Genomic DNA, 11290 nt, shown 5'->3' on the forward strand with positions numbered 1-11290 from the left:
CCTTTGGACTGTAAACACGGTATCATTAGAAGAGAGAGCAAATATTAAGGGTGAGCAATCGGTTTATTGTTTAAAAATTAAATTGAATAAACCAAAATTTTCAAACCAATGTTTGAAATGGAAAATCAGATTGAAACTGAAATAACTAAAACCATAATTTTTTGTTCGATTGTTTATTAAAACTGAATTTCTTTAAAATATTAATATACATCAACATATTAATATATATTATACAAACACAAACCTTGCTTAATTTGGTTTTTTTAGTTAATGGAAGTACTTAACTTGAAAGTTAAAACCAAAACCAAAATTTTGTAAAACTAAATTAATCGATCCGAATTAATTAAAAATCGAAGTAACCAAATAAAAAAAATTAAAACCAAACCAATTTTTTGATTTTATCGGAAAATGTTCACCCCTAGCAAGTATGAGATAGAGACTACAATTTGGTTCACCAAAGGGTAACAGATTGGTTTCAGATGTAGGTTGGAGCCACACCACTCAGCACTGCCTTTTTTACGTCAAAAATGCACTTGTTCCAAATTTGGACAGCCTGCCCAACCTTCAATGAATTGAGAGGGTATAAATCAATGGTGTTGGCCTCACAATAAAAAAAAAAAACAGAAAACAAACTGGGAGGGAGAAAATAGCACATTATAGAGGTTAATCATTTACCAACCTATCAACAAAGCTCTGCCATTCATCATGATCACCATTGGACTAAGGCCATCACAACTGGAAACAAGAACCTAGGTATTTCTACTCTGTCTGAAGCATTTTATTGTCTTTAGTTGGTCCTTCCACCACGAACTAAGGCCACTTAGGGCCTACTGGTTCATACCATGACAATCTCAACTAACTTTTATTGAAGATAATGTTCAGGGAACAAGACTGAACATTAAACTGAAAAGGGTAGAGGTTTATGGGTAAGAGATTCATCCACACTCAAACTAGAGGTCAAACTATGATGACATGGCACATATATATCACATGTTATATAAATATTATAAATAATATAATACAAATAATGTAATGATTAAATGTGATGAATAAATGGCTAGTTTTTTAGTTTTTAAAGCAATTGCTCAAGGTTCAAACCTCCTAACACACATTTTCTTTAAAGGGATTGACTATGATATGGAAAAGATATGATATCGGAAAAATGTCTCACCATTAAACTGGAATCATAAACATGATAGGCAATCAGTTGTTAATTATCAAAATTGTGGGCTTTTGATTGGTCAAAACTCTTTCGACACCATGTCTTTCCAGCACCAGAGGTTTTCTATTCTTTAAAATACATGTGTATTAATATAATATGTAAATTAAGATTCACAAATGAACATAAATGCCTTCAAAAAATAAATGAACACAAATTGTATTAATGGTAACAAGACAGTATGCATGAAAAAAAATGTCATGGTTCAATTCTTTCCATTTTCATTTTGAAAATTTCACACATTTGAGACATGGGTGCATTTTGAAACTGATTGAGGGTGTGAATTTGGTGCCATTGAGTTCTAGATCCATGGAGGGAAAAACAATTTCCTCCTAGTTCTAGAGTTTCAACATTTTCCACTGCCAAAAACTTAAACCCACTATCTGCACAACCATTCTTCTACCTATCAAGACAGCCCATAAGTATCTATAAAGATAGTGATTAGATGTTGCCTATTGAACAATGAAAAAACAAAGTGCATTGCTCCAATAACTTCGTCCTTAAATTAAAAAGCAAGATGCCATTTATTCCATTCCATTTTCTTAGCTCTAAGGCGGCATTGTTTTTTGGATTTTGAGGTGGGGGGTGGGGGAGGTGGGAGTTGGTCAATGGGATTTTATTTTCCATTGACCAAGAACTCCATGATTTTTTTTTCAGATTTATGTGGGGCCTACGGAAAATTTATTTTTTGGGTAAGTGATAGCCATCTCCTAAGTGGGTATTAACTTTTCCACAGGGGGAAAGTTGCCAATACTTGGATGGGACAAAAAACACTCATTTTAATAATTGATTTTTATGGCTAAATTGGTCATTGTCTTATTTACCTAGGAAATAAAAAACATGAGTAATGTACTTACCAGGGTAAGTCTTTCTTGGAAAACACTTACCCATTACCCCAGTAAGTGTTTTTTGATTTTGAGAGGGGGGAAGTTGGTCAATGGGATTTTAGTTCCCATTGTCCAAGAGATCCATGTTGTTTTATTATTTCTTTTAGATTTATGTGGGGACTAGGTAATATTGTTCCCTTGGTTATACCAATCTCCCATGTGGTTAAATAACTTTCCCACTTAGGGAAAAGTTGCCAACACTTTGATGGGTAAGTCTTTCCTGGAAAACAGTTACCCATTGCCCCAGTAAGTATTTTTTGATTTTGAGAGGGGGGAAGTTGGTCAATGGGATTTTAGTTCCCATTGTCCAAGAGACCCATGTTGTTTTATTATTTCTTTTAGATTTATGTGGGGGCTAGGTAATATTGTTCCCTTGGTGATACCAATCTCCCATGTGGTTAAATAACTTTTCCACTTTGGGAAAAGTTGCCAACACTTTGATGGGACAAAAATGCTTATTTTAATAATAACGAAATTTTATGGCTAAAACAGACATTGTTTTATTTATTTGAGAAATAAGAAAACATGGGTAAATAACTTATCGAAGGGAAACAGGACCTAAGCTTTTCTAGGTTTTCCAGGATTAAGCTGCCCAATTTTCTACCTACTAAAGTTCTGAGCAACATCCTGAGAAATAAGCTACCAAGAACCATTAGAGAAAATCTTCCTACTCCCATAAGCTTTTCTCAAAGGCAAAGACACTACTGGAAGGTCCAAAAACAAGAAATGACACTCTTCTCTACTCAAAAACTCCTAACACAACCATTAAAGAAAAAAAAAATCCCTTTATAAATTATAATTAGCACCAACCTGTATATCTTGACCAGCTATTTTCATCCAATTACTTTAAAATATGTAGGCACGACATTGTATGCATGCTAAACCAGGAGAAAGAAATTTTCTTTATCAATTAAAGATACACCAATAGCTATAATTAAAGAAAGAAAGAACAACCAATCAATTCATTTTTATCAAATTGCATGTTTGCACTTCAGCTCATGCCAACTTATAATGGACAAGACAGTACTTGACGTGCACATAGATTTCCATAAAGTTCATAGAGCCGGTATATCATACCATAAACTCATGAATTTTAAAAATATCGTGACTATATATTTATTAGTACAGAAATGAATTTTCATATTATTTTAAGGGGGCATTCTTTTTTGGGATTTTAAGAGGGGGGAAAGTTGGTCAATGGGAATCAAATGGGATATTGGTTCCCATTGACCAAGAATCCTATGTTCTGTTTTTCTATTTATGTGGGGACCAGAGAAAGTTTACCTAGGTTGGTAAATAATTTTCCCACTTGGGGGAAAAGTTTCCAACACTTATATGGGACAAAAATGACCCTTTTAATAATGAATTTTTATGGTTAAAATGGTCATTTCCTTTTTTGCTTGGAAAATAAAAGAACATGGGTAAATACACTAACCTGAGTAAGTGTTTCCCAAGAAAAAAATTACACAGATAATTACATTTACCCAGATAAATAAATTACCAAAAAGCAAACGGGGCCTAAATCTAAGTAACTCTATATGATTATAAGATATTTATGACATTTTCATATATTTTAACTAGTACAAAATCTAATACAAAGTCTTATAAGAGATTAATTCAATAACCATGTCGAATAATATTTTGGAAGATGGGGAAAAACTTTGGCTCTTTGGGCAAAACAGCATGGGTTGTTTTAAAGATTCTCGTGCATGAGATATTAACATGGCTGTGGGCTATAGAGTATTTGCAACCGACATTCTTTTTTTGTCAAAAGATAAGTAAAGAATTGAATGGGATTATGCGCCAAATATAGAAACCTCCAAAACAGCTTAAGGTGTTTTCTTTTTTCAAATAGCCAATGTTTTTCTCGAAGATGGAAATGACCTCACATAAAAAGTACCAATATATATATATATATAGATCAACATCTTTAAGTATTATATATCAATTCAGTTTCAATTATATGTGCTATCACTTAACTAAACAAACGATCATGTGATATTGACTGTTTCTGTTTCACTCTCTCTTCCATTTTTGTAATGGATGTATTAATAATCCCTAAACATGGCATGCAGGTATTGGCTTTGGGATCTTACTTTTCCTCGTTATTATTTCTTGGTTATACTTTTTCGTAAGGAAAAGAAAGCTCATGAAATTAAGAGAAAAATTCTTTGAACAAAATGGGGGATTTCTTTTACAACAACAATTATCTTCATATGATGAAGGTGGTTTTGAGTTCATAAAGATCTTTAGAGCAGAAGAGCTAGAGTTGGCAACTAATAATTATGATGCAGATTGCATCCTAGGGCGAGGAGGACAAGGCACAGTATATAAAGGCATTCTACCAAATCATCGAGTAGTAGCCATTAAAAAGTCCAGAATAGTAGATGAGGGCCAAATTGAGCAATTTATAAATGAGGTTATCATTCTTTCACAAGTTAACCATCGAAATGTAGTAAAGCTTTTAGGATGTTGTTTAGAAACTGAAGTTCCATTATTGGTTTATGAATACATCTCCAATGGAACTGTTTCTGACCACATCCCTAAAAAGCATGGGGCTCCCTTGATTTCTTGGGAAGATTGGTTGAGAATTGCAACAGAAACTGCCGATGCACTTGCTTATCTACACTCTGCAGCCTCTATACCTGTCATTCATAGAGATATCAAATCTGCGAATATACTATTAGATGATAATTATGCTGTAAAAGTCTCTGATTTTGGGGTTTCAAGGTTACTTCCTATGGATCAAACTCAAATAACTACATTAGTACAAGGAACTTTAGGGTATTTGGATCCAGAGTACTTCCACACTAGTAAATTAACAGAGAAAAGCGATGTTTATAGCTTTGGAGTAGTTCTTGTGGAGATCTTAACAGGTCAAAAGCCCCTGTGTTTTGAAAGATCAGAAGAACAAAGAAATCTAGCTACATATTTCACTTCATCAATGAAAGAGAATCGGATCTTTGAATTAATTGAGAATCAATTTGTAAATGAGGGAAATTCTGAACAACTTCTCACAATTGCTGAGCTTGCAAAAAGATGCCTTAGTGTAAGAGGTGAAGAAAGGCCCACTATGAAAGAAGTATCAGAAGAACTAGAAGGGTTGAGAAGGGAGACACATCCATGGGTTCAACCAACTCATCAGGAAGAGAGTGAGCACTTACTATCTAATTTCTCAGACCTCTATCCTATATCATTAAGTGATTACCCTTATAATGCATCTGGGCAACATAGCATGGAGAGCAGCAAGACAATGTCAATGAAATTTCCTCGCTGAGATGGTCTAACACATGTTATATTAATAAGTGCATGCCCTCTTTACATTTTATGTTTATGGTGTTTGAAATGGTGTTTTATCACATTTGTAGATGAACCATATCTAAAAAGAGGCTATTGTTCTGGATAAAGGATAAGTTAACTTCTTATGTTGATACATGTCGGTGTATACCTTTTCTGATAGAAGAGTACCCATCCTTAGGTAATTGTTGTAGCAAGAAAGAAATAATGTTTCAATGTATTGCATAATTTTATTAGATATGCTCAAGACATGTTCTACAAGTTACCTATTACTCATTTCTCATTTTTATGGGTCAAAGTAATGATAAAATGCATATATTATAAATTAAGGCTTCTTAGATTATATAATTCAAAGAATTATACGTCATTCTAAACATGTGTTGATTGATGTTTTACCATCTTATCTGGAAAATATTATTACCTTACATATCCACAGTGATATTTGTTTGGTTTATTCATTATGTCATGTATAAGTTCAATATAAATATGCCTAGAAAAATTAAATAATAATATGATTTAACTCCATCATCAAGAGCCACATCAGAAGCCATGCAAAAGATTTTACAAGAAAATAATATGTAGTTTTTCCTAAAAGTGTTTGCTTGTCTACCCTGTCACAACTTTCAAAAAATTAATATTTTACATTATGCAATTCAATCTCTTTTTTCTTAACGAAACCCTTGATTATCTTTCTAACACATGGAGACAACTAGGTTAACTTTTGGAAAATCTAAATTAAATATTGTGGTGATCTATCGAACTTTAGCTTTAGCTATTAATTAAGGAGCCCACAACCTCCTTGGAAGACAAAGCATTAAGCTTTTCAATTATGCCACTTTAGTTGTTATCAAATGGCTCCTTAGACAAAAGATTTATGTAGTAGAGAGGCTGAATCTTCCAAAGAAACACAATGTTTTACAATATATGAATGAAATGAACATATGATTAATATTGTCTAAAAACAATCATATATACAATAACTCAAATTAAATATGGAATTTCAATCTCCTAGTTGTTGTTATAGGCATAAGGATGAACTGTTTAACCATTCCAAACATCATAATTCTGTTGGATGTTTAAGAAATGTGATGGTAATATATATATATATATATCTTTTCTACCCTGATCATGTTCACATCATCTAGGTTCTCAAGTGGCCCCACCTATCGATCATAGGAGAAGGGTACCTAATTCCTTCCCTCTCTCATCCAAGCCTCTCCTAGATTGGTTTAACTAATGCCTTGGGTTTGAACTCATTATCGAGCCAAAACAATTTTAAACATAATTGTCAGGTTGTCTCATCACCTCCGTTTTGCTTGACTAATGAGGTGATGACTTTAACTCAGCTCAAATGAGTAGTTTTCTGATGCTCATAGATTGGAGACTCCACTATGGAGTTCTTGGATGGTAGGTGGGGCCCACATGGAGGCCATTTTGCTTGAATTGTTCTTTTTTATGAATAAGCATGCTTTTATTTTTTCTGTAAAAAAAGAGCATGCTTTTATTTTATCGCTTTATTTCATAATGATAATTGCTTCGTTCTTGTTAGTTGTTGCTTAATTGTTTGATACTTTGCTTCTCCCTTCGTATGGTTGCTGACACATTGTCTACACACATCATCTTTTATTAGAATTAGAATCACTTTGTGCTATAGGAGAAGGCTATAAGCTTAAGCCACTGGATCAATGTACTTGTTGGCCGTGCTGAAAGTTCTTATGAGCTACCAATCTAAAATGCTCATTTGTTCAATAGGTAGAGGTTAGAAGGCTAGCAACCTTGTGGAACCATTGAGTCAAGATGTCAAACCCTCTCAGCATGTGTCACGCTCTATATTTCATCCTAATCATTTAGGACGTTAGCTATCTCAGCTTTACTTGCTTGCATGTTCTTTGCAGGGTGTATTTTAGAATAAATATATAAAAATCCAAAAAAAAGTAAGAAAATAAAAAAGAGGAAAATTATTATAAAAGAAAAAATCAAATCAAAATAAAAAATCATAAAAAAAAAGAGAAAAAGAGGAAAAGAAATGAAAAAGATCAATTAGGAAGTGTTGCAAAATTTAATTTCAAAGGAAATGAGAGAAAAAGAAATAGTATAAAAAAAAAGAAAAAAAAGAAAGGAAAGGAAGATAATAATAGAAATATGAAACACTAACAATATAAAAGTATATATCCAAACAACTATAAAAAAATAATAAAATAGAAGAAAAGAGAAGGACAGAAAAATGAAAGAAGTGCAAAAAGAAAAGAAAAAAGATTAGAAAATGTCACAAAATCCAAAGAACAAATAAAAAATAAAATAAAAGAATAAGATAAATTGTTAGGATCTTGGCATAATTAATTAGGAAATGATAGAAAAGAAAGTAGTACCTAAAGGAAAGTAGAAAAAAAAGGAAAAGGAAAAATAATAATAAAAACAGAGAGAGAGAAGAAACTTTTTTATTTTGATTAAGGAATAGGATGAAATCCATGTTAGAAGAGAGAGAAGGAGAAAGTCAGAAATAAATAGAAAAGAAGAACAAATAAATAAAAAATATATAACAAAAAGGTAATTAAAAGAGGAAAAAAATAAAAAGAAAAGGGGGAAAGAAAGGGGAGGATGGAAGGTTACTATGGTCCAAGTATTAACGGAAGTGGTGCAAGATTAAAATAAATAAAAGGAATAATAGTTTAAAGGTAAAAATAATAAAAAATATAAAAATATGAAAGATATAATGATAATTTTAAATAACTAGAAAATTCAAAGGAAAATCTTGAAAGAAAGGAAAATAAAATAAAAAATCAAGAAAGTAGCAAAATAGAAAAAAAAAAGAGAGGGAGAAAAAGCAACAAACAAAATCAAAATCCAAAAATCACTAAAAAATAAAAGAGGGGAAAAAAGAGAAGGAAGAAAGATTGGTGTAAATTTCACTGTGTTGTGTGCTAAAGTTTGGGGACTAGTGAACCTTGTGGCAGCTGAAGGTTCTCTAACCCTTTACCATTTGAGGGTTGTAAAGTATGAGGACCAAGGAACCCTCAAGCAGCACTAAAGGTTCTTTAACCATTCACCATTTAAGGGTTGTACACTAAAGTTTGAGGACCAATGAATCCTGTAGTGGCGCGCTGAAGGTTCTTTAATCCTTTACCCTTTGAGGGTTGTATGCTAAAGTCCAGGGACCAATGGACCTTGTACCTGTGTTGAAGGTTCTCTAATCATTCACCATTTGAAGACTGTACGCCAAAGCTTGGGGACCAATAAACCCTGTGGTTGCACTAAAGGTTCACGAATTATTTATCATCTTAGGGTTGTGCACCAAAGCTTGGGGACGAATTATGCCTATGGTTGTGTTGAAGGTTCTCTCCTTGTTCACACCTTGAGATTGTATCCCAAAAATCTATGTTTCTTCTTCTGAGACATAACGTTATTTAATTTTTTCCCTCTTAAATAGTCAAACATATATGAAATAATGGTCAGTGATGTCTGAGTATACATCATGCCCTCACCTGAAGCCTTCTTGTAGATGTCTGAGTATCTTGATGCCACCACAACTATATCAATGCATCGTAAAAATGGTCAGTGATGTTGTAGCCTTGATAGGAACCATGCATTAGGCACATGACATGGACTTGACCCTTATTGAGCTTGATAGGCCAATGTAAAAAGGAATGTTTCAAAGTTAGGACCCTACATCTATGGTTTTCCGTTTTGGCAAGAACCAAATGTGGCCGACATTGGAAGAAGCCGCATTTCTGTAATATATGCCGCTTAAGGATCAAATTATTTTCCCTTACAATTTGGGTATCACAATGGGCAACTCTCTTGCATTGTAGAAAGATGAACATCGACATGCCAGATGATTAGTCCATGAGCTTAGGATTCCTAGTGCGGAGAAGTGAAAGAAAGAACTCAGACTAGGATCCCAATATGGTAGCCAAATGGTAAAGGAACAAGCTATTGATGGCCATTGCAGGACACCTACTATTTCCTATTGACTAATATTGGGTACATGTCGCAATCACTAATGTATTATTAGAACTATTCCAACAACCATTTGAGAAGAGACCCACCATAGTGCCCATGATACTGGCGTAGTTGCTGAGAGTAACACATTGTCTTTTAAGAAGCTACACTTGAGTAAATGAGGTTGATTCCCCATATCTCTCATCCCCATGATCGCTATTTGATTTTTTTTATTTTTTATTTTGTTTTCGTTCAAACATGATGTATAAAGCATACTTTAAGCATGTGACTCATAGATAGTGACTAGATCAGTTGCTCGTGTCATGTAACAAGATTCTTTTCAAAATGATCCTATTAACACCTCTCAGCCTATGAATTTGATTGCTTCTTCATTAATAGAGTCCCAGGGTGCTGGCCTTTATCCTATACAATGAATATCTTAGACATCAAGAGAGATTTGATGAAGTGTTAACTCAATTTGATGCATATTTGTTGAATGGTCCCAATCAATACCACCTCTACCTCTCCTTATAACAATAGTGACCTAGTTGACTACACCGATATTCTTTCCTACTTTTGCATCTCCTCCCTTTATGACATCTATTGCACCCATCACAACTATTTCACCACTCCTTTGTCTTCACCAATTCAGCTTCTCAACTTATCCCACAAACTACATTCAACCTTCACATGTAGTCTTCATATTAGCCTCTTCCCATCATGTTTAGTGACAATAAGAACCTGTGTTCCATGCCACCTCTTATATTTCAAACCCAACTAGAAGATGATGTAGGGAAAGTTGAAAGACAAAATGTGAAAAGTGAAACGGGTACACAACTTGGGAGTTATAGAAAAGCTTGACGAGAAGCACTAGGACGTAGTTTGCTAATTTGAAGGAAGAAAAAAAAAAGAACTTGTGGGAAAAGTATCCAAAACTTTTTTATACCACTTTTTTTATAATATGGAATTAGTGTTAGGTCAAGCTAACCTAGAAGCTATGAGTGCAAAACTCAAGGGAGACATTTCTTGATTATGCATATCATGGTTTTCAAACTGTTATTGACTCAGACGATCGGACTGTTCAGACAACCGGTTCCGTTTTACCTCAAACCCGATCCCTAACCAAAAACCGTTAAATCAATCAACAACCTATTGTTCCGAATAGTGAACCATTGACCCATTCAATGTTCTTTTACCATTTTTATTTTTTATTTTTTATTATTTTTGTTAGAACAGACCGTCTATTTGAACTGGATGGTTAAACCGTCGACTCAAAAACCGGTGGCCAAATCAGTTCTATTTTCAGGTCGCTTTTTAAAACTATGATACATATAAGTAACAGGAAATGGCAATTAAATTGCGTCATCCCATGCCAAAGATAGAGATGGTCATTGCCTTCATTAAAACAATAAAAGATCCAACACCTAATTAGTACTATTGAGGTCAATCAAAGAATGTTTTCAACATCTAATTGATAGTATTGACGGAAAAACCTTGGGTTTCAAGAGTCAGTATTTATCACTTGCAAGAAAAGAATCTTCTTAAAGCAATGATTAATGTCATTTCTACTTATACTATGTTCTACTTCCTTTCAGTAAAATCTTTATGCATAGATTTGGTTAAGAAGCATAGAGCCTTTTAGTGGAGAAGTAGTGGGGAATTGTAAAATCGGTTAGTTGGGATAAGACTTCTCAAAGAAAAGCTGAAGGTGGAATAAGTTTTATGGACCTTTACTCTTTCAATTTAGCTTTGTTATCAAAATTGGCATGGAAAATCCTTAGGGATTCCTTGCCTACCATAGGCCCTTAGGACTAGAGGAGTGATCTTATTGGGTGAGAAGTTCTTCTGCAAGGGGTGAGATGGTTAGTAAACAGTGGGAATCTAATTAACAATTGGGATTTCTTAACATTGACGATTCCAGATTAATGGAGCCAAAACTAGGACTTGA

At 33.6% G+C, this 11290-nt stretch overlaps 1 pseudogene; it reads left to right on the forward strand.

Moving 5' to 3' along the window:
• Positions 1-4255: 4255 nt before the first annotated feature.
• On the forward strand, positions 4256-5383 carry LOC148791576 (putative wall-associated receptor kinase-like 16 pseudogene; annotated as a pseudogene).
• The last annotated feature ends 5907 nt before the right edge of the window (positions 5384-11290 follow it).

Source organism: Nelumbo nucifera, chromosome 5 (genome assembly GCF_055504915.1).
Source record: "Nelumbo nucifera cultivar China Antique chromosome 5, China Antique-T2T, whole genome shotgun sequence".
In the NCBI taxonomy this organism is placed as follows: domain Eukaryota; kingdom Viridiplantae; phylum Streptophyta; class Magnoliopsida; order Proteales; family Nelumbonaceae; genus Nelumbo; species Nelumbo nucifera.